Source organism: Scyliorhinus torazame, chromosome 3 (assembly GCF_047496885.1).
Source record: "Scyliorhinus torazame isolate Kashiwa2021f chromosome 3, sScyTor2.1, whole genome shotgun sequence".
In the NCBI taxonomy this organism is placed as follows: domain Eukaryota; kingdom Metazoa; phylum Chordata; class Chondrichthyes; order Carcharhiniformes; family Scyliorhinidae; genus Scyliorhinus; species Scyliorhinus torazame.
The window spans coordinates 332454700-332477225 of NC_092709.1; the positions used below are offsets into that span (position 1 = coordinate 332454700).

The following is a 22526-nucleotide window of genomic DNA, read 5'->3' on the forward strand; positions in this document are numbered from 1 at the left end:
GCAGACTTCATTTCTGGGGTACTTGGTGGTCCCCCCTTGCAGTAAATGCCTGCCCTCAGACTGCTTTGAGCAGGAACAAGAATTAAAATACAAATGAGATCATTATTTGGCTGGATAATAGAATTGGAGAAGTGATAGTAGGTTTATTCACAGGATGCAGCATTGCAGATCACTACCTCTCAATGGCTGACCCAGTATCCCAGCTGGCTTCCTTTGTATTTTTTTAAGTCTGTCAATTAAGACTAATTAATTAACAAACCGTTAAAGGGACACTGCAGCCAAAACAGCATTTTAAAGGAAATTGAACAAATGAAAATCATATTTTGGGTGGAGATAACGCACACCGGCACCTGTGGCCATCCATTGAGCACAGAAGGCCTCAAGCATATCGGCACACATCACGTGCTCCCTTTTCAGGGTCACCCAGGCAGGAATGTGGCAGTGGAAGAGAGGCAGACATTTGGGAAATTGATGTCTGGTTATAATCTCAGTGACACTCATTTCATGGGTTTCAGGGCATCAATTTTGCCTTTTGTAGTGCGTTAACATGGGGCCTGCGTGGCTATGTCAGCAAGCACTTCTATATGTTGTAGTCTGGAGCTACGATGGTAGGGTGCTCCAGCTTTCTTTCCATCACATGGCTGGCCAGGAATCTCTTGCCGCAGCATTGCATGTTGCTAACTAACCTATTTGGCAGCAACGTGAACACATAACATTTAAGAAGTACAGTAAGGAGTCTTACAACACCATGTTAAAGCGCAGCTCCGAAAGCTAGTGATTCGAAACAAACCTGTTGGACTTTAACCTGGTGTTGTAAGACTTCTTACTGTGCCCATCCCAGTCCAACGCTGGCATCTCCACATCATTTAAGAAGTATTTAAACATTCACTTGAGCTACCATAACTTCCAGGGCAATGGGCCAAGTGTGAGGATATGTGATTAGTGTGGTCAGATCTTTGTTGACTGGCATGGACAAGATGGGCTGAATGGCATCCTTCTGTGCTGTAAACGTTAATTTTTCCTGGAACAAGCCTCTAGCCTGTCACCAGAGACATTTGTGCGGTAACATTCACATTAAACGTGGCTGACAAGAGTCAGTCCTGCTCTGGATGCCTTCCAAAGGAACCTTGTCAAGATTTATAGGTTGATAATCAATCGTATGGACACATATTCCATGGCCATCAAGTCCTAGAGTGGGACTCAAACTCAGAGTTTCTGGCTCAGAGGCAGAGATGCTACCCACTGCACCTCAAGGCTCCCATGAGACATTTTATAAGTGTTGTCAACAGGTTCGGAAGGTGCTATCGGAGGAGCCTTGGTGAGTTGTTGCAGTGCACCCTGTTGTCACTGTCCATCAGTGGTGGTATGGTGCCAATCAAATGGGCTGCTTTATCTTGGATGGATTGGTTTTCTTATGTGTTGTTGGAGCTGCATGCAACAAGTGGGTATTCCACCACACTCCTAACTTGTGTCTAGTACATGAAACATAGAAAATACAGCACGGAACAGGCCCTCCGGCCCACGATGTTGTGCCGAACTTTTGTCCTAGATTAAGAACAAATTAAACTACACCCCATCATTCTACCGTAATCCATGTACCAATCCAGTAGCCGCTTGAAGGTCCCTAATGTTTCCGACTCAACTACTTCCGCAGGCAGTGCATTCCATGCCTCCACTACTCTGTGGGTAAAGAACCTAGATCTGACAACCCCCCTATATCTTCCACCATTGACCTTAAATTTATGATCCCTTGTAATGGTTTGTTCTACCCGGGGAAAAAGTCTCTGACTGTCTACTCTATCTATTCCCCTGATCATCTTAATAAACCTCTATCAAGTCTCCCTTCATCGTTCTCCGTTCTAATGAGGAAAGGCCTAGCACCCTCAACCTTTCCTCGTAAGACCTACTCTCCATTCCAGGCAACATCCTGGTAAATCTCCTTTGCACCTTTTCCAAAGCTTCCACATCCTTTCTAAAATGAAGCGACCAGAACAGGGCTGGCTGGACAGGCTCTGGAGAGCCAGGTGTTGAGATACTCAGCAAAGACTGCTTCAGTGTTTGAGAAGCTGTGAGTGGCACTGAACTCTGTTGTGCAACCATCAGGGAACACCCCTACCCCTGACCCTTTTGTTGTGGGAAGGGTATTGATGAAATAGCTGAAGATGGTTGGGTCTAGGGCAGGCTTGAGCAACCTTTTTGCGTGATAAGGCCACATTTCAATTTCTTTTGCACTCAAGGGGCTGATAAAACAAAAGGTTTGACACAACCATGAATTTCAAAAAGGAGAAGCTACATATGAAAAGAAATAACTTGCGGAGCAAAAAAACCGAAGTCAAAGCAACAAATTGCTAACTTAAAAAAGACTAATAATTAAAGATGACTATTAGAGTGTGAAAGGATGAGAGTCCGTGGGTGGGATTCTACGTTGGCCGACATCGATTTTGTAATCGGCGATGGAGCGGAGAATCGACTCCGATGCTCAATTCTGGGCCGGCGCGGGTTTGACGCCAGTCAGCCATTTTCCGCCCCCCTCAGAAATGGCGTAATCGCGGCGTGCACCGGGCGCTTTTGCAATGGTGTTGGCACATCATCGGCAAGCCATCACGCGATGATCCGCCGCCGATCGGCACGGGACACATGTGGGGTTGGATTCTCCGTTTGGGAGACTAAGATTCCACGCCAGCGTGAAAGCGGTGGTGTTTTCCGGCAGTAAAACTGGCGCAAAACGGCCACCGATTCCCTAGTCCGGTGGGGGGCTGGCAGCCAGGCAGCGTAGAGCTCCCAGCTCCAGCTCCCCGCGCGTGCTTCATGGCGGATGCAGCCAAGGGACCCGGACCGCAAAAATGGTCCACCCCCCTTCAGCCGGCCTGCGTGTCCTGGTTCGCTCCCCCAAAGAGCCCCCAGTCCCGAATAGTGCACGGGTATCTCTGTTCCCACATTTCAGATTCTGTTACCACACTCTAAATCATTTTAGATTATGAGGAAGGCTCCTGCACTAAATCTCACTCTCAAATGTAATCGGGAGTTGCAACTTTATTATTGTTTTACCTGAAAAGGGATACATTCATGTCTTTATCCTCTAGGCTTTGGGCATTGCCTAGGCAGGAGCACAGGGACAAAAAAAGTCCAGTGGGAAAGGTGGGAGACATTCTATTGTGTTAAACATAAGGTTAGGTCGGTTGGGTTCCTTTTACGCCCCAGATTTCCGATCACAGCTTTCTACCTCGGACACGACTGACAGCCATGTGCTAAAGTCAAAAATCTTCCCCAATATATTTTGCTATGGCATCAAATCAAATGGCTTCATCTATAATGAAGGTCATCAAACCCTGTGAAGTCAACCTAAACATCTTGTGTGGAATGCACAATAGTGTATCGGCAGCTAGCTCCTTCTCTATATTCCAAATTTTAATGTCTATTGATGTCTGAGGAAGACATACAATTTGAATAATTAACCTGACCTTTCCTTTTTAAAATGCTATTCAATCTGTTGTGCAATTGAAATAGTCTCTTGCTTTGAAGCCTTATGAAATTAATGAGGCAAGAAATTACAATGGCTGCTAACACCAACTTGCATTTTTATCGTTCCTTTAATGTGTTAAAATGTCCCAAGGCACTTAACAAGAGCGTTGTCAGTGAAAACATTGTATCGCCAAGCTGCAGGAGATATCAGCAAAGGTAAAATCGTGGTTAAAGAGGGAAGTTAAAGGGACAGAGAAGTTAAGAGAGGCAGAGAGGTTTTGAGAGGGAATGGCTGAGATTTAGGGCAAAGCAATTGTAAGTGTGACCACCGACAATGGAGTTAACCCCAGCTCGAACAGCTATTTGGGTGTGAGAGTTTCAGATTTCCATTCTGCTCTGTGTGGCCCAGTGCTTCCCTGAATAAGCTGGCTCTAATTTTCTTCAGGTGCAAAAGCATTTACTCCGAATACTGGAAAGCTGAAATAAAAGCAGAAATTGCTAGAAATAGGCAATGGTTGGGATTTTGTCAGCTAGATGGGGGGGCGTTACTCCACAATGGGGCTGAATGCCGGGAACAATCCTGCCTTGATTGTTTGTGGACATCCAGCTGTGTTTTTTGGCCACCTGGAAACTAATGTAAGGACGGCGGCCTGCCCACAGGAGCTGCTAACCAATCAGAGGACTGGTAGATTAGCAGTGCCACCAGGGGCAGTGACCACTGCTGGAACAGCATCTGGAAGAGAAGGTGCTGTTGAAATAAGCTACATTCCCGACAAGGTAAGTGGGGTCTGGGGGTTCCAAGACCTGATTTGAGGATGGGGATATTGGTGATGGCAGGCATTTTGTTGCTATGGGGGTGCGGAGGGTGCATTCTGTGGGTCACGGATTGGCAAATAAGAGGGCCTGCCCCTCTCCCCCGTCCTGCGAGAAAGCCATCATCATTCACCAGGCAGCCTCCAGTGCCAGCAACTGCAGGACACTGCGCAGGAGATTCATTCTTCACCGTCCCTGCGGCTGGCAAAATGCCATGGAGGTGGGAGGGCAATGGGGACTCAAATGCTCACCTTCCCTCGCCATGTTTCCCCCACCACCACTTAAAATCCTTCTCCAGAGGACTTCTAAATCCAACCCTGCAGGTCAGGTCGCATCTGTGATGAGAGAAACAGAGCATGTCAGGTCATAGGAGCATTCGGCACATACATTAGCAGCTGGATAAGGCCATTTGGCCCTTCAAGTCTGCTCCGCCATTCAGTAAGATCATAGCTGATCTAGATGTGATCTGATTCATATTGCTGCTGTATTGTTTTAGAACCCTTCTGTGAATTTTCCCTTGATGACATTTTCCTCAATAACTACCAACCGGGGGGACTAAAAACAGAAGGAATGGGTACCTTGCTCACCTAGGTAAAAAAGCTTCTGCTTTTATAGGTGGCAATGCCGAGTTTTTTGGGTGGGGGTGTGGTGAAAGAAGAAAACAGAAGGTCTGCAAAACAGGAGACATTAAATGATAATAACAGGTTATTCCGTCTTATACGCTCCACCAGAGGAAACAGTTTCTACCTATTTTCCCGATCAACTCCTTCAAACCTCTTTAAACACCTCAATTAGATCGCCCCTTAATCTTTCATACTCAATGGAGTGCAAGCCTACGCAACGTAACCGCTTCTAAATAATGTAACCATTTTAGCTACGATGTCACATGGATCTGGCTGCTTGCCTTCATAGAACCATAGAATCCCTACAATGCAGATGGAGGCCGTATGGCCCAGCAAATCTGTGCCGACCCCCTGAAAGAGCACCCCACCCAGACCCCACTCCCTCGTCCTATCCCTGTACCTCCACCCAACCTGCACACCTCTGTGCACGGGTCCATATTTAGCATGGCCAATCCACTTAACCTTCACATCATTGGAGTGTGGGAAGAAACCGGAGCACCCAAAGGAAACCCACGAGGAGAATGTGTAAACTCCACACAGACAGTCACCCAAGGGCGGAATTGAACCCGAGTCCCTGGCGCTGTGAGGCAGCAGAGCGAGCCACTGTGCCACCAGGCCGCACCATGGATCAACGTTGATTATTCATGTAACCCCCCTGATTATCCTGTGAATGTTGACCACCTCAATAAGGACAATATAGCCTCTGTCTCCGGCAGCAGTGCCTCCATCAAATCAGTAACAATGACAACAGGTCATTCTTGAATAAGACCATAAGACACAGGGGAGGCAGTGGGTAATGGTATGGTCGCTGGACTAGTAATCCAGACACCCAGAGCCATGTTCTGGGGACCCGGATTTGAATCCTGCAATGGCAGATGGTGAAATTTAAATTCAATAGAAGATAAATCTGGAATTAAAAGTCTAAAGGTGACCATGAATCCATTGTCGATTGTCTTAAAAATCCATCTGGTTCACTAATGTCCTTTCGGGAAGGAAATCTGTCATCCTTACCTGGTCTGGTCTGCCCTACACGTGACTCCAGGACCACAGCAATGTGATTGACTCTTAAATGCCCTCAGGGGTGGACAATAAATGCTGGCCCAGCCACCAAAGCCCACATCCCATGGACGATTTAAAAAAAGAGCAGAATTAGGCCATTTGACCCATCGAGTCTGCTCCTCCATTCAATCATAGTTGATATGTTTCTCAACCCCATTCTCCTGCCTTCTCCCCACAAACCCTGATCCCCTTGTTAATCAAGGACCTATCTACCTCTGTCCTAAAGACACTCAGTGATTTGGCTTCTGCGGCAATGCATTCCACAGATAATCACCCACTGGCTGAAGAAATTCCTCCTCATCTTTGTTTTAAAGGATCGTCCCTTCAGTCTGAGGCTGTGGCCTCAAGTTCTAGTTTTCCCTACAAGTGGAAAGATTCTCTCCACGTCCACTATATCCAGGCCTCTCAGTATCCTGTAAGTTTCAATAGGATTGCCCCCCATCCTTCTAAACTCTAACGAGTACGAGCCCACTGTCCTCAATCGCTCCTCATATGACAAGTTCTTCATTCCAGGGATCATTCTTGTGAACCTCCTCTGGGCCCTTTCTAAGGCCAGAACATCCTTCCTGAGAATACCGGGCCCAAAACTGCTCACAATACTCCAAATGGGGTCTTACACAGGCTCAGAAGTACAGATATTAGAATAGAAGAAATGTGCAGGGGAAAGGCAGGGGGGATGGTACTTAGTCATGATTCTCGTTTGGACAGCTGGTGCAGCAAAGCTGCAATTCTGCGTAACAATTCTGCGATTGATTGATTTGGTCTAGCTGCTCATGACTGGTGCTTAGTCTGCATGGAGGCAAAGAGTCCTCATTACATTCGCCAATTCTTTTCATGTGCTCCTTCAACCCATTTTCCTTCATCTACCTATCCAACTTAATTGTGGACATTGACAGACTGCCTCAACCACAAATCCTGACTGTAAATGCCAAAGCCTCACAGCGACACGTGTGAAGCACATAAACAAAAGGAAAATAGCTTTGAAAGTGAGAGAACATAAGCAGGTCTGGCACCTTAAAAAACAAATCAATGAGCCATCAGACATCCCAATGGTATACTGTGCTAAACCTTTACAGGGAGTTCACTGTAATATGTCAAATTAATTGAGAATCACCTGACTTCTTGCTTCATATCCAAGCTCTAACAAAGTCTGCCAGTGCAGTGACAGGAGTAGTGAAATGAGGGCTGTCAGTGTCGTCACACCAGAGACAAACCTCCTCCATTCAAAAACGAAAGCTGCCACAATTCTGCTTCCAGATGATAAGGGATTGAGTTTCCTCCACTATCCCACCCAAAGTCGAAGAAATTGAACAGCTGGGCACAGCCAGTGAGTAATAATGCAGGAAAGTGGCACCTGATTGGCTCAGCCAGTCTCTGATCGCCAGCCAATCACAACAGATCTGACAAACTTCGGTTTCACCGTCCAATCATAGCTTTCTTCTTGCCACCTGTCCCGCCTTCGAAATGATCCAATTGGATGATCTCGGCAAACATCAATTCCTGTGAAAAATTACATTTCTTTTGTCATGAAACACTACCAAGTTGACGTAACAATTAAAAAGTTGCCAATTTACAACAATTTGGGTTGGTAGTTTAGATATGGTCAGTTTGTTCAGTCAGTTAGCTTGCATGCTTGGGTCTTTGAACTTGGAGACAAATCCAGCGCCAAAGAAGATGATTATTGTTGTTACAGGCCAATCATCTCAACCCCGGGACATTACTGCAGGAGTCCCTCAGGGCAGTGCCTGAGAGGAGGCTTGTTCAGCTGACGGACTACAGGCCAGATGCCAGCCCCTGAGCCCTCTGCAGTCAGCCTGCCAAACCTGTTGGACTTAAAACTGACTTACATTTGAAAAATGCTGTAAAGCTGCTGATCCAACCACAGGCTGGTTTCCCCCTGTATTTCTGAGCCTAGTGTGTGCGTGTGTGCGTGCAGGTATGCGTGTGTGTATGTGGCTCACTCCCTGTTTCAACCTTCTCATTCACTCTCACCCCACACACCAAATCGCACGCTCATCCACTCTCACATTGGGGTGAGGGTGAGCGTGTGAGCCAGACACACGGGCTGGACTCTCCGGTTCAGCGGCTAAGTGCCGGCTGAAACGGAGAATTCGCGGGAGGTGCTCAAAAGATCGGCGCCAGCCGCTCATCGATTCCGGGATCGGTGAGGGGCTAGCAGCGGCGCTGGGTAAAACCCCCGGCTCCCGCGCGGAAACGGCCGTCGAATGGCAGGGTCCCTGGCTACGCATGCGGCGGTTGGTCGTGCCGTACCACATGGCGCCGGCCGTGCGTGGACCCGACCCGCCATCCGCGACCCCACAGCCCACCCCCCCTGGCGATCCCGCACTAGTCGCTCCAGCCCTCGTGGAAGCCCTCCCTGACCAGCCACGCCGGGTTCCCGACCACTGAGACCACGTGTTGGATTCTCCGATCCCCGACTCTGAAATCGTGTTCGGCAACGGGGGCGGGGAATCCACAATTATGACAGAATCGGGGGCGGCGCTGCTTTCACGACGCTCCGCCCCCGAAAAGCAGCGTACTCTAGGAGTGCGCCGCATGCCATCTCCACGGCCTCAGGCCATTACCTGCGGCTCTCCCCGCGATGCTCCACCCCCAACCGGCCGAGTTCTTCACGGCGTGGGACTCTCATTGTGGGACACATCTCACCCGTCGGAAACTCAGTATGGCGGCTGCGGACTCAGTTCAGCACCACCACAGTCGGGAGAGGTCCACTTGTTAGCTTGTTCTATGCTTTCGAAAAGCTGGCTGGGGCTATTGTGGAAACTGATGGGCTGCAATGTTTCAAGCAGGTGGCTCACCCACCACCTTCCCAAGGGCAGATAGGGATGGGCAATAAATGCTGGCTGAGCCAGAGATGTCCACAAATGAATAACAAACCACATTTTTAATTTAAAAGTGTAAGTCATAGCAGGAGAGCTCATAGCAATGGTTTGCTCCTCTTGCTCCGTGTGGGAAGTCGTGAACATTTCCAGCGCCCAGGACCAGCATGTGTGCAGGAAGTGTCTTCAGCTACAGCCCCTGGAAGCCCGGGTTTTGGAGCCAGAGTGGCTGTTGTGGACACTGTGGAGCATCCGTGAGGTGGAGAATGTCATGGATAGAAGGTCTAAAGAGGTGGTCACACCACAGGCTCAGATTTCACAGGCAGGCAGGGAATGGGTGAACGCACAGGAAGAGCAAGAGAGCTAGGCATGTAGTGCAGGATTCTCCTGTGGCCATTCCCCTGCAAAACACACATACCATTTTGGATACTGTTTAGGGGAATTACCTCTCAGGGGAAAGTAACAATAGTCAAATCTGTTACACCATGGTTGGTTCTGCTGCAGAGGAGAAGGGTAAAAAGTGTGGGAATGCAACAGTTATAGGGGATTCGATTGTATGGGGAATAGACAGGTATTTCTGTGCCTGCAAATTAAACTCCAGGAAGGTATGTTGCTTCCCTGGTTCTAGGGTCACGGATGTCTCAGAGCATTTACAGGACATTCTGCAAGGGGGGGGTGGTGGTGGTGGTGAACAGCCAATGGTTGTGGTACACATCGGTACCAACAACATAGGTAAAAAAAAGGGTGAGGTACTAAAAGCAGAATATAGGGAATTAGGAAGAAAATTGAGAAGTCAGATCTCAAAGGTAGTGATCTCAGGCTTGCTACCAGTGCCACACATTAGTCAGAGTAGAGCTAGCAAGATAAATCGGATGAATACATGGCTGAAGAGAGGTTCAGATTCCTGGTTGGGAATGTTTCTGGCTGCGGTGAGACCAGTTCAAGCTGGATGGGTTACTTCAGGGCAGGACCGGGACTGATGTCCTCGGGGAAGTATTTGTGAGAGTAGTTGGGGGTAGTTGGGGGGGATGGGAACCTATGCAAGGAGTCAGAGGAGGAGGAAACAAGGACAAAAATAAAAGACAGAAAGGGGAATAAGAAAAGTGATAGGCAGAGACACCAAGGGCAGCACGGTAGCACAGTGATTAGCACTGTTTCACAGAGCCAGGACCCAGGTTTGATTTGGTTCACTGTCTGTGCGGAGCCTGCACGTTCTCCCCATGTCTGCGTAGGTTTACTCCGGGTGCTCCGGTTTCCTCCCACAAGTCCTGAAAAATGTGCTTGTTAGGTGATTTAGACATTCTGAATTCTCCTTCAGTGTACCCGAACAGGCACCAGAGGGTGGCCACCAGGGGCTTTTCACAGTAACTTCTTGCAGTGTTATTGTAAGCCCACTTGTGACACTAAAAAAATAATTATTATTATTAGATTCAAACAGGGCCACAGTGAAAAGTACTGGGGGCGGGACAAGTAATTTAAAAAAGACAAACTTAAAGGCTTTGTGGCTTAAAGCACGAAGCATTCGCAATAAAGCTGATGAACTAATTGCGCAAATAGATGTAAATGGGTATGATATAATTGGGATTACGGAGAGATGGCTTCAGGGTGATTACTGATGGGAACTGATTATCCGGGGTATCCAGTATTTATGAAGGACTGACAAAAATGAAAATGTGGTGGAGCATTGCTGGTTAAAGCGGAAGTTAACACAATAGTGAGGAAGAACGTTAGCTCTGACAATGAGGAATCTGTATGAGTTGACCTGAGAAAAACCAAGGGGCAAAAAATGTTAGTGGACGTCGTATATAGACCCCCAAACGGCAATGGTGATATTGGGAATGGCATTCAACAGGAAATTAGAGATGCATGTGATAAAGTAACATCTGTAAGTATGGACGATTTTACTTTGCATTTCAATTGATCAAATCGAATTTGTTACAATACCGTAAAGGAGGAATTCCTGGATATCCCAGAATAATTAAGGAAGTGGCTCTCGAAATAGTGAATACATTGGTGGTCCTCCTCCAAGATTCTCTGGACCCTGAAACTATTGCTACTGATTGGAGGATAGCTGATCCGGCACTGATCCCTGTGGTACACCACTGGTAACTGGTCTCCAGTCTGAAAATTTTCCATCCACCACCACCCTCTGTCTTCTATGTGATAGCCAGTTAATTATCCAATTGGCCAAATGTCCCTCTATCCCACACCTCCTTACTGTCTTCATGAGCCGACCATGGGGAACCTGATCAAACGCCTTACTAAAATCCATGTATATGACATCAACTACTCTACCTTCATCTACACACTTAGTTACCTCCTCAAAGAATTCAATCAAGTTTGTGAGGCAAGACCTAACCTTCACGAATCCGCGTTGACTATCCCGGATTAAGCTGCATCTTTCCAAATGGTCATTAATCCTATCCTTCAGGACCTTTTCCATTATCTTCCCGACCACCAAAGTAAGACTAACCGGCCTATAATTACCAGGGTCATTCCTTTTCCCTTTCTTGAACAGAGGAACAACATTCACCACTCTCCAGTCCTCTGGCACTATCCCCGTGGACAGCGAGGACCCAAAGATCAAAACCAAAGGCTCTGCAATCTCATCCCCTGCCTCCCAAAGAATCCTTGGGTATATCCCATCTGACCCAGGGGACTTGTCGACCCTCAGGTTTTTCAAAATTGCTAATACATCCTTCCTCAAAACATCTACTTCCTCCAGCCTACCCGCCTGAATCACACTCTCATCCTCAAAAACATGGCCCCTCTCCTTTGTGAACACTGAAGAAAAGTATTCATTTAGCGCCTCTCCTATTTCTTCTGACTCCATGCACAAGTTCCCACTGCTGTCCTTCACCGGCCCTACCCTCACCCTGGTCATTCCTTTATTTCTCACATAAGAGTAAAAAGCCTTGGGGCTTTCCTTGATCCGACCCGCCAAGGACTTTTCATGCCCCCTCCTAGCTCTCCTAATCCCTTTTTTCAGCTCATTCCTTACTACCTTGGAACCCTCAAGCGACCCTACTGAACCTTGTTTTCTCATCCTTACATACTCTTCCTTTTTCCTCTTGACAAGGCATTCAACCTCTTTTGTGAACCATGGTTCCCTCACACGGCCATTTCCTCCCTGCCTGACAGGGACATGCCTATCAAGGACATGCAGTATTTGTTCCTTGAACAAGCTCCACTTTTTATTTTTTATGCCTTTCCCTGACAGTTTCTGTTCCCATCTTATGCTCCCTAATTATTGCCTAATCACATCATAATTACCCCTCCCCCAATTATAAACCTTGCCCTGCCGTATGGCCCTATCCCTCTCCATTGCAATAGTGAAAGACACCGAATTGTGGTCACTATCTCCAAAGTGCTCTCCCACCAACAAATCTAACACTTGGCCCGGTTCATTACCCAGTACCAAATCCAATGTGCCCCCCCCCCCCCCCCCCCCCGCCCACCCCCTCTTGTCGGCCTATCCACATATTGTGTCAGGAAACCCTCCTGTACAAACCGTATAGAGGTTCCAATCAATATTTGGAAAGTTAAAGTCACCCATGACAACTACCCTGAGACCTCCACACCTATCCATAATCTGTTTTGTAATTTCTTCCTCCACATCTCTATTACTATTTGGGGGCCTCTAGAAAACTCCTAACAATGTGACCGCTCCTTTCCTATTTCTAACTTCGGCCCATATTACCTCAGCAGGCAGATCCCCTTCAAACTGCCTTTCTGCAGCCGTTAAACTATCCTTGATTAACAATGCTACTCCTCCACCTCTTTTACCACCTTCCCTACTCTTACTGAAACATCTATACCCCGGAACTTCCAACAACCATTCCTGTCCATGTCTCCGTAATGGCCACAACATCGTAGTCCCAAGTACCAATCCACGCTCCAAGTTCACCTACCTTATTCCGGATGCTCCTTGCATTGAAGTAGACACACTTCAACCCACCTTTCTGTCTGCCAGCACACTCCTGCGACCTTGATACCCTCCTCAGTACCTCAATACCCTCGACACTGGCTTCTGGACTACAGCTTGTTTTCCCAGCCCCCTGACAAATTAGTTTAAACCCCCCCGAAGAGCCGTAGCAAATATTGGTGCCCCTCTGGTTCATGTGCAAACCGTCCTGTCCGTACAGGTCCCACCTTCCCCAGAATGTGCTCCAATTATCCACGTACCTGAAACCCTCCCTCCTACACCACCCCTGCATGACGTAAGTAGCTTGACGTAAGTAGAGGGGAAAATTTTAGAACCCATTTCCAAAGATTTTATAGCAGAGCACTTTGAAACCAATGTCAGGTTCGGACAGAGTCAGCATGGATTTATGGAGGATAAACCATGTTTGACGTATCTACTGGAATTCTTCGAGGGTGTAACTAGTGGAGTTGATGAGGGGGAGCTAGTGGATATGGTTTATTTGGATTTTGAGAAGGCTTTTGGACAAAATTCCACATAAGAGATGCAAATGTAAAATTAGGGGTAGTGTATTGAGATGGAAAAAAAAACTGGTTGTCAGACAGGAAAGAAAGAGTAGGAATTAATGGGTCTTTTTCCAAATGGCAGGGAGTGACTAGTGGGATACCGCAGGGATCGGAGTTGGGACTCCAGCTATTCATAACATATATTAATGATTTAGATGAGGGAACAAAGTGTAATGTCTCCAGATTTGCAGATGACACCACGTTGGGTGGGAGGGTGAACTTTGACGAGGATGCAAAGATGCTTCAGTGTGATTTTGACAAATTGAGTGAGTGGGAAATGAATGGCAGATGTGGCATATTTTGGATAAATTTTGGTAGCAAAGACAGAAAGGCAGACTATTATCTGAATGACCAGAAATTAGGAGAGGGAAATGTGCAATGAGACTTGGGTGTCCTCGTACACGAGTCGCTGAAGGTAAGCATGCAGGTGCAGCAGGTGGTAAAGAAGGGAAATGGTACGTTGGCCTTCATAGCGAGAGGATTTGAATACAGGAGCAGGAATATTTTGCTGCATTTATACAGGACCTTGGTGAGGCCACACCTGGAATATTGTGTGCAGTTTTGATCTTCTTATCTGAGGAAGGATGTTCTTGCTCTCGAGGGAGTGCAGTGAAGGTTTACCAGACTGATTCCTGGGATGGCAGGAGTGATGTCTGAGGGGAGATTGAGTCGGTAAGGATTGCATTCGCTGGAGTTTAGAAGAATGAGGAGGTATCTCATAGAAACAAAAAACAAAGAACAATGAACAATACAGGAACAGGCCCTTCGGCCCTCCAAGCTTGCGCCAACCATGGTACCAGCCTAAACTAAAACCGTTTGCACTTACGGAGTCTGTTTCCTTCCATTCCTACCCTATTCATATATTTGTCTAAATGGCCCTTAAATCCGCTATCGTACCTGCTCCCACCACATCCCCAGGCAGCGCGTTCCATATATTTACCACCCTCTGTGTAAAACACCTGCCTCGCACATCTGTTCTAAACTTTTTCCCACGCACTTTAAACCTATGTCCCCGAGTACTTGACTCTCCTACCCTAGGAAAGAGCTTCTGACTATCCACTCTGTCCATGCCACTCATAATCTTGTAGATAACCTATAAAATTCTAACAGGACTCTTGACAGGGTAGATGCAAGAAGGATGTTTCCGATGGTGGGATGTCCAGAACCAGGGGTCACAGTCTGAAGATATGGGGTAAATCACTTAGGACAGAGCTAGGGAGACATTTCTTCACCCAGAGAGTGGTTGGCCTGTGGAAGCCAAAACATTGTATGCTTTCAAGAAACAGTTAGATATAGCACCTAGGGAAAAGGTGATCAAAGGATATGGGGAAAGGTGGGATCAGACTATTGAGTTGGATGATTAACCATGATCATAATGAATGGTGGAGCAGGCTCGAAGGGCATAGTGAGTTCCTCCTGCTCATATTTTCTATGAGCTCAATTCAACTAATTGGGAACAATTAGCGAGCGGGTTTAACCGCGTGTTTCCGGGTGCTCGCAGTGCCGAGAAATACATGGCTATTGAACGCGACTCCCGTTGTATAAAGGGCCTCAGGGGGGAAGGCGCAGCCGAGGCTGCACATAACCCCTTTTTGTACACAGGGGAGCTTCACTCGCCGGAACTCCCCAGTGTAGCAAGAGATCGGGAAACCATTTTTAAATGCTTATGTAAAGATGAGACATGAAGGTTCAGTTAGGGTGCTCGAGAGTTACAAGTTAGCTAGGAAGGACCTAAAGAGAGAGCTAAGAAGAGCCAGGAGGGGGCATGAGAGGTCTTTGGCAGGTAGGATCAAGGATAACCCTAAAGCTTTCTATAGATATGTCAGGAATAAACAAATGACTCGGGTAAGAGTAGGGCCAGTCAAGGACAGTAGTGGGAAGTTGTGCGTGGAGTCCGAGGAGATAGGACAGGTGCTAAATGAATATTTTTCATCAGTATTCACACAGGAAAAAGACAATGTTGTCGAGGAGAGTACTGAGATTCAGGTTACTAGACTAGAAGGGCTTGAGGTTCATAAGGAGGAGGTGTTAACAATTCTGGAAAGTGTGAAAATAGATAAGTCCCCTGGGTGGGATGGGATTTATCCGAGGATTCTCTGGGAAGCTAGGGAGGAGATTGCTGAGCCTTGGCTTTGATCTTTAAGTCATCTTTGTCAACAGGAATAGTGCCAGAAGACTGGAGGATAGCAAATGTTGTCCCCTTGTTCAAGAAGGGGAGTAGAGACAACCCTGGTAACTATAGACCAGTGAGCCTTACTTCTGTTGTGGGCAAAATCTTTGAAAGGTTTTTAAGAGATAGGGTGTATAATCATCTGGAAAGGAATAATTTGATTAGAGATAGTCAACACGGTTTTGTGAAGGGAAGGTCGTGCCACACAAACCTTATTGAGTTCTTTGAGAAGGTGACCAAACAGGTGGATGAGGGTAAAGCAGTTGATGTGATGCATATGGATTTCGGTAAAGTGTTTGATAAGGTTCCCCATGGTAGGCTACTGCAGAAAATACGGAAGCATGGGATTCAGGGAGATTTAGCAGTTTGGATCAGAAATTGGCTAGCTGGAAGAAGACAAAGGGTGGTGGTTGATAGGAAATGTTCAGACTGGAGTCCAGTTACTAGTGGTGTGCCACAAGGATCTGTTTTGGGGCCACTGCTGTTTGTCATTTTTATAAATGACCTGGAGGAGGGCGTAGAAGGATGGGTGAGTAAATTTGCAGATGACACTAAAGTCAGTGGCGTTGTGGACAGTGCGGAAGGATGTTACAAGTTACAGAGGGACATAGATAAGCTGCAGCGCTGGGCTGAGAGGTGGCAAATGGAGTTTAATGCAGAAAAGTGTGAGGTGATTCATTTTGGAAGGAATAACAGGAAGACAGAGTACTGGGCTAATGGTAAGATTCTTGGCAATGTGGATGAGCAGAGAGATCTCGGTGTCCATGTACATAGATCCCTGAAAGTTGCCACTCAGGTTGAGAGGGTTGTTAAGAAGGTGTACGGTGTGTTAGCTTTTATTGGTAGAGGGATTGAGTTTCGGAGCCATGAGGTCATGTTGCAGCTGTACAAAACTCTGGTGCGGCCGCATTTGAAATATTGCGTGCGATTCTGGTCGCCGCATTATAGGAAGGATGTGGAAGCATTGGAAAGGGTGCAGAGGAGATTTACCAGAATGTTGCCTGGTATGGAGGGAAGATCTTATGAGGAAAGGCTGAGGGACTTGAGGCTGTTTTCATTAGAGAGAAGAAGGTTAAGAGGTGACTTAATTGAGGCATACAAGATGATCAGAGGATTGGATAGGGTGGACAGTGAGAGCCTTTTTCCTCGGATGGTGATGTCTCGCATGAGGGGACATAGCTTTAAATTGAGGGGAGATAGATATAAGACAGATGTCAGAGGTAGGGTCTTTACTCAGAGAGTAGTAAGGGCGTGGAATGCCCTGCCTGCAACAGTAGTGGACTCGCCAACACTAAGGGCATTCTAATGGTCATTGGATAGACATATGGACGATAAGGGAATCGTGTTGATGGGCTTTAGAGTGGTTTCACAGGTCGGCGCAACATCGAGGGCCGAAGGGCCTGTACTGCACTGTAATGTTCTAAATGGCATCCCAATCTCTGAGGCCCCCAAAGCAACCCTGAGTCCTCGCAAAAGCTCCCTCCCCCACACACACAGGGCACCCCCCCAGCTGATCACACACATGCTGAAAATGCCAGCTTGGCACCACCAAACTGGCATCCTGGCAGTGCCAGGCTGACATCCAGGTGGCACTGCCAGGTTGCCCAGGTGGTACCAGCAATGCCAGGGCAACACCCTACCCAAAGGGCATGCAGCTGGCAGCCTCCGATCCCCTGGGAGACCCCCACAAGTGCAGTTCTGTCTGGTCCCTCTCCTGAGCAGCACTCACACAAGCTCTCTGAGATGAAGGGGATGAATCTCAAAGCCTCAGGTACATCAGGAATCTCCACATTAGAGTGAGACTAACTGTCTCGTTCTAATGTGCAAATTTGCCAAAAAATGAGCCTGCCCGCAATGGGCAGGTTTACATCACAACATCTCGCAAGATCACATTGGCTCTCGCGAGGCGTTGCAAGACAGGTAAATCCCGGGTGCGGGATTTCCTGGCTTTGATTGGCCGAGCTGCGCCATGGCGAGTTGCCTTTCGGACTCAGCATGGCCATTGAATTACGCCCTATGTTTCTATGTAAGAAAATCATTGTTATATTCTCAGGCATACATATTAGAAATGCTCTTTGTCGATTTTTTACTTACAGAGTGCACAATGTGAAAATCAATAGAAGGGTTTGTGGCAAAAATAAGTCAAGGTGGCTGGATGTTCACGTACAGAGACAAATAAGACTAAGAGGAGAGTGTCTCTGTGGAGTGAAAGCAGATAATAGCCAGCAAAAACAAAAGACAAAAGCCATGAATAGTGAAAGAAAACCAAGGCTGTTATTAGATCAGCTGAAAGGTTAATGGAAAAGAGGATAGTGCACACACACGGTAGTAATGGGAAAAGCTTTGTCACCTACATTAAGGGACAGGGCCATCAAAGACCGAGCCATTGAAAAATGCTCAAGGACAGATTAGAAAAACGCCAGGGCAGAGAGCTGCTAAACAAACATGTTGCATCAGTCTTGATTGGAGAAAGTGGTGGCCAAATGACAGCATCAAATGGTGAAGTTGACATTAAAATTGCTATTATTGAAATAGATTAGGATAGCATCTTCGGTGGAATGAGAAATTTTAAAATCGATCGAGCTGCCAGCTCAAATGATAACCTGCCCTCGAAACTTCGAAGAAACAGAATCTATGCTCTTGAGCCACTTACCTATGCTGTTCATCGCTTGTTAGAGTGGTGGACTGTTCCCTCAGAGTGGATGGAAATTAATATTGTTTTAAAATATTAAAGAAGTAACATGCCCAAGGTCGGTAACGATGGGCCCAGGAACTTGACCAGTCAGCACAGGTTTGTGCACACAGAAGTTACCCTATAGTTTTGCAAATTGCTTCGAGTATTTTCCAATTTCTTTTTGAAGATTACCATTGCATCTTCTTTCAGCACCCTTTGAGGCAATGCACTGCACAATAATGACAATTCACTGCACAAGATGTTGCTACTTTGACGGGGTGAGATGAAGAATAGAAGAAGGAGGCTCATGTAGAATAAAAACACCAGCTTGTACCAGTTGGAACAAATGGTCTGTTTCTGTGCTTCACATTCTATAGAACAGAATCTTTCCAAGAGGAGGCAGCAAGAGTACGCCTCATTTTAAGTCACCTTCAGGACTCAAATAGCACTGGATCTGTATGCTTTAGATATGAGTGATTTGACACTTATTAAATAATGGTGATAGACTGTGTTAACCTTGACTAACTGCTTCAAATGCTTAGATTAGGGATACCAAGGTCAGCCCACCAAACTAGGTTAGATATTAGATGATGTTTCTTCTCCCAGAGAATAATGAACCTCCAGAACAGTTTGCTGACTTGATCACTTGATACACTTTAATCCACTCTGAGAAAAAAATGGATGTGTTTCTGAGGCAGGAATCTAGTTGCACAAGAAGTTAAGTACAATGTGTTAAGTTATCATATGGGTGTGTGAAATGCAAAGTGCATCAAGCTTAGTTACTCTTTTCCTCTTCATCGTTTTGTATGTTTGTGTGACAAATAAAGATTTGCATTTATATAACATTTTCAAATACCACCACGGGTCTCCAACTGCTTTACGGCCAATGAAGTCCTATTAAAGTGTAGTCGCTGCTGTAATGTGGAAAACACAGCAGCCGCTTTTGCACAGTGCAACTTCCCACCAACAGCAGTGAGATAATGATCAGATAATATGTTCTTGTGATGTTGACTGAAGAATAAATGTTGTTCGGGATCCTGGCGTTAATTCCTCTGCTCGCTTTCAATATAATGACATTGGAGCTTTTACATCGACAGTGCCTATGTTTGGAAACGGTTACCTCAGTACAGATGACCCAAAGGATCCAGTTGACGGTTAACTTTACCCAAGATTGGGGCATCTAAATGGAAATTAATCGAGCCCCCTGCCATTGAAATTTCACAAGGCTGCAACTGGTCTCCTGCTCCAAAGAAACAATTATTTATACCAGGCACTTCAACAGATATGGAACTGGGACTTTTTTTCTCCTCTTCATAGAATCCCTCTAGAGCAGAAGGAGGCCATTCAGCCCATCGAGTCTGCACCGACCCTCCGAAAGAGAACCCTACCTAGGCCCATTCCCTTGCCCTATTCTCGTAACCCCACCTAACCGTTGGACACTAAAGGGCAATTTGGCATGGCAAATCCACCTAATATATGTAGGTCAGACCAACTTGGCAACCAACCAGTCCAGGTTAGTGCATCCAAACCAGTTAGGGGCATTCTGGACAAGACAAGTATGTATTTATTTTGCTTTTGTAAGGTTATTGACAGTCAAGTTAGTGATTGTCTGGACCAGGGTGGTGACAATCTAAACCAGGTTAGTGACAATCTAAACCAGGTTAGTTACAATCTGGACCCGAATAGTGACAATATAGACAAGGTAAGTGAGAACCATGGGACACAAGTGACAGTTCAGACTGTTTTAGTAACAATCTAGATCAGGTTAGGGACAGTCCTGGCAAGCTTAATGATAATCCTATTTTGGATGCAAAAATTATGAGATTGTTATGTTTTGCGACTATTTCTTTAATTCCAGGTATACTGCAGGAAATAAGGGGAGTCATGTCACCTGCTTTGAATTCTGCACCACAACCAGCCTGGATGGTTTAAGGTTGATGTGGGAAATAGTGGGGTCCAGGTTGACTTACTGGGAAGAAGGGGAAAGATCTCTGTATCTGCAAACAATGGCAACAGCAGCTGCACTGACTGGGGACAGACTTTCAGTCTCCAGGTTTTGGGCAGAAAAAAGAGAGACAGAGAAAGAGAGAGGGGTCTCACAGAAAGAGGGAAGAGAGTGGGGTGTGGTCAGCACAGAGCATGTTGCATGTTCTCTGCGCAATATAGGGGCAGAACGCAGAATGTTCCATGCGCTCTGATTAAAGAGACACATCATATGGCAGCCAAACTAATCGGGGAGATGGTTCCTGGGGAAAGGATTGTCAGAATAGGCCTTATTGCTGTTAGTCAGTTTGGGACTTGTAAGGGTCTTTCCTGTCACGCAGCAGCGAGAATGAGAAATTTAAAAGTTACAACACAGTACACTCTGCCAGCTTTGGACAACAGAACTTAGACTTCTCAGTACCAGAGATATGGGGTGGGACTCGGTTCGATTGGTTGGCTGGTGGCCTCTGAATTGGCCAAAAGGCCATATTCTGCCCGGTAACAGGTGGTGATTGGATCCTGCCTGAGAGGGATTGCGCACTGGCCCAGGGGGTCATAACAGACTTCTTCAGAAACTGAAAGAAGCATCTTTTGACAGTCACACAACATTACAACTTAGTGAAATAAGAAGAGGTAACCTGTTGGAAGTTAGGGTGACGTTGGACTGGTTTCCTTCAAAAACTAAAATTCTGTGGCTATCAGACAGTGAAGTATAATTTTAGTATGGGGTTTTCAATTACGTTAAAAGGTTAAATTGGAGATATATTTCCTGTACTTTAGAGTATAAGTCGCCCGCTAAATAGTTGACAATGTTTCTTTTGGATTGTTTGTTGCAGTAAAAGTCTTAAAACTTGAAATCTCGTTGTGCGCTTCCTTTAAGTTGTTTGCTGGGAAGACAAATGCCTTTTTGAAAGTTATCAGTCTCTACGGGGATTGTAATAATCTACGTAGTTTAATGACAGCTGAAACTGGGTTAATGATTGGACCAGGTTAAAAACAATACGGACCAGGTTGGTGACAACCAGACTAGGTTGGTGACAATCCCAATTGGTTGGTAACAATTCAGACAATCCAAACTTTGGCCAAGATTGATGTAGTTGATGGATGGGTTGCAAATCAAGTGGTTATATCAACCCTACCCAAAGTATTTTCCAACACAAACGCATTTTAAGACATGAAAATTAACACAACCCCAGACGGCAACAATAAAAACTGAACTCTAACGCAAAATTTAATGGAAGCTTGTGGTTATGTTTCCTATTTTCCAGTGGATTTATTTCTGACCTCTCTCCATTCTTGCCATTATGAAGGTACTAATTCTTGCTAACATATACTTTCAAAGATGCAGCCATCCCTCTGGTAGCTCATGAAAGCAATGGGCATTCGGAACTCGATTTACACCCGTATTGACAGGTGGGAGAGGGTTGGATTGGCGACGGTGAGAGAGGGAAGAAAGAATGAATACCGGGCAACCGACCCCATTTCTGTCCCCCTTTTAAGTTTTAAAATGCAGAAATTCCCCTACAGGGCAGGTGGGGGCCTAATTAACGTACCAAAGCCATTGCTGGATCACATTATTGGTGTGACGACTTAAATGTAACAGTGAGCGAGGCGTAGGCTCGAACTGGTGAGATGCAGCTGCTGGCTCTCGAGGTTCTTTTTTGCACTCCTTGTGGTCCAAGAGGACCAGTGATGCTCTCTCCCAGCTCAGCAAGAATACCTTCAGCTTCCCCCAGCTCCGATTTCCAGTGTCCATCCAGCTTCCCAATTGTGGTCTTGCCCATGCCCGGGATTGCCCCCAAAGTGCCTTGTGTGGACATTTCTGCTGCTCATTTTCTCTTCCGTCCGCTGGCCGCCAGCCCATTTGCTGTTTCTGTGACCCCCAACATGGGTGGTGACCCACAATTTGGGAACCACAGTGGTTAGCACTGTTGCCTCACAGCGCCACGGTTCCAGGTTCAATTCCCAGATGGGTCACTGTCTGTGCAGAGTCTGCACGTTCTCCCAGTGTCTGCATGGGTTTCCTCCGGGTGCTCCGGTTTCCTCCCACTAGTCCTGGAAAACGTGCTGTTAGATAATTTGGACATTCTGAATTCTCCCTCCGTGTACCCGAACAGGTGCCGGAATGTGGCGACTGGGGGATTTTCACAGCAACTTCATTGCAATGGTAATGCAAGCCTACTTGTGTCAATAATAAAGATTACTGATTATAGAATGATGTGTAGACGAGCAGCTAAATGAGATTTCTGGCCCAGAGCCGGCTTTATTAATAACACTGTTTCAAGATTTCATAAATAAAATAAATTGGCATCAATACAAGAGCTATGAGCGTAAAGCTTAAGAGTGAGAATATGAAATGGGAAGCTGCTTCTGTTTTACATTATCATCTAAAAAGAGCAATTTAAGCTGATAAA

The 22526-nt window shown here is 46.3% G+C and overlaps 1 protein-coding gene across 1 annotated transcript in view; it reads left to right on the forward strand.

Annotated features, from left to right (window-relative positions):
• LOC140409296 (5-hydroxytryptamine receptor 7-like) overlaps window positions 1-22526 on the forward strand; it is a 57799-nt gene that overhangs the window by 28103 nt on the left and 7170 nt on the right. The gene's annotated exons all lie outside the window — the stretch shown is intronic.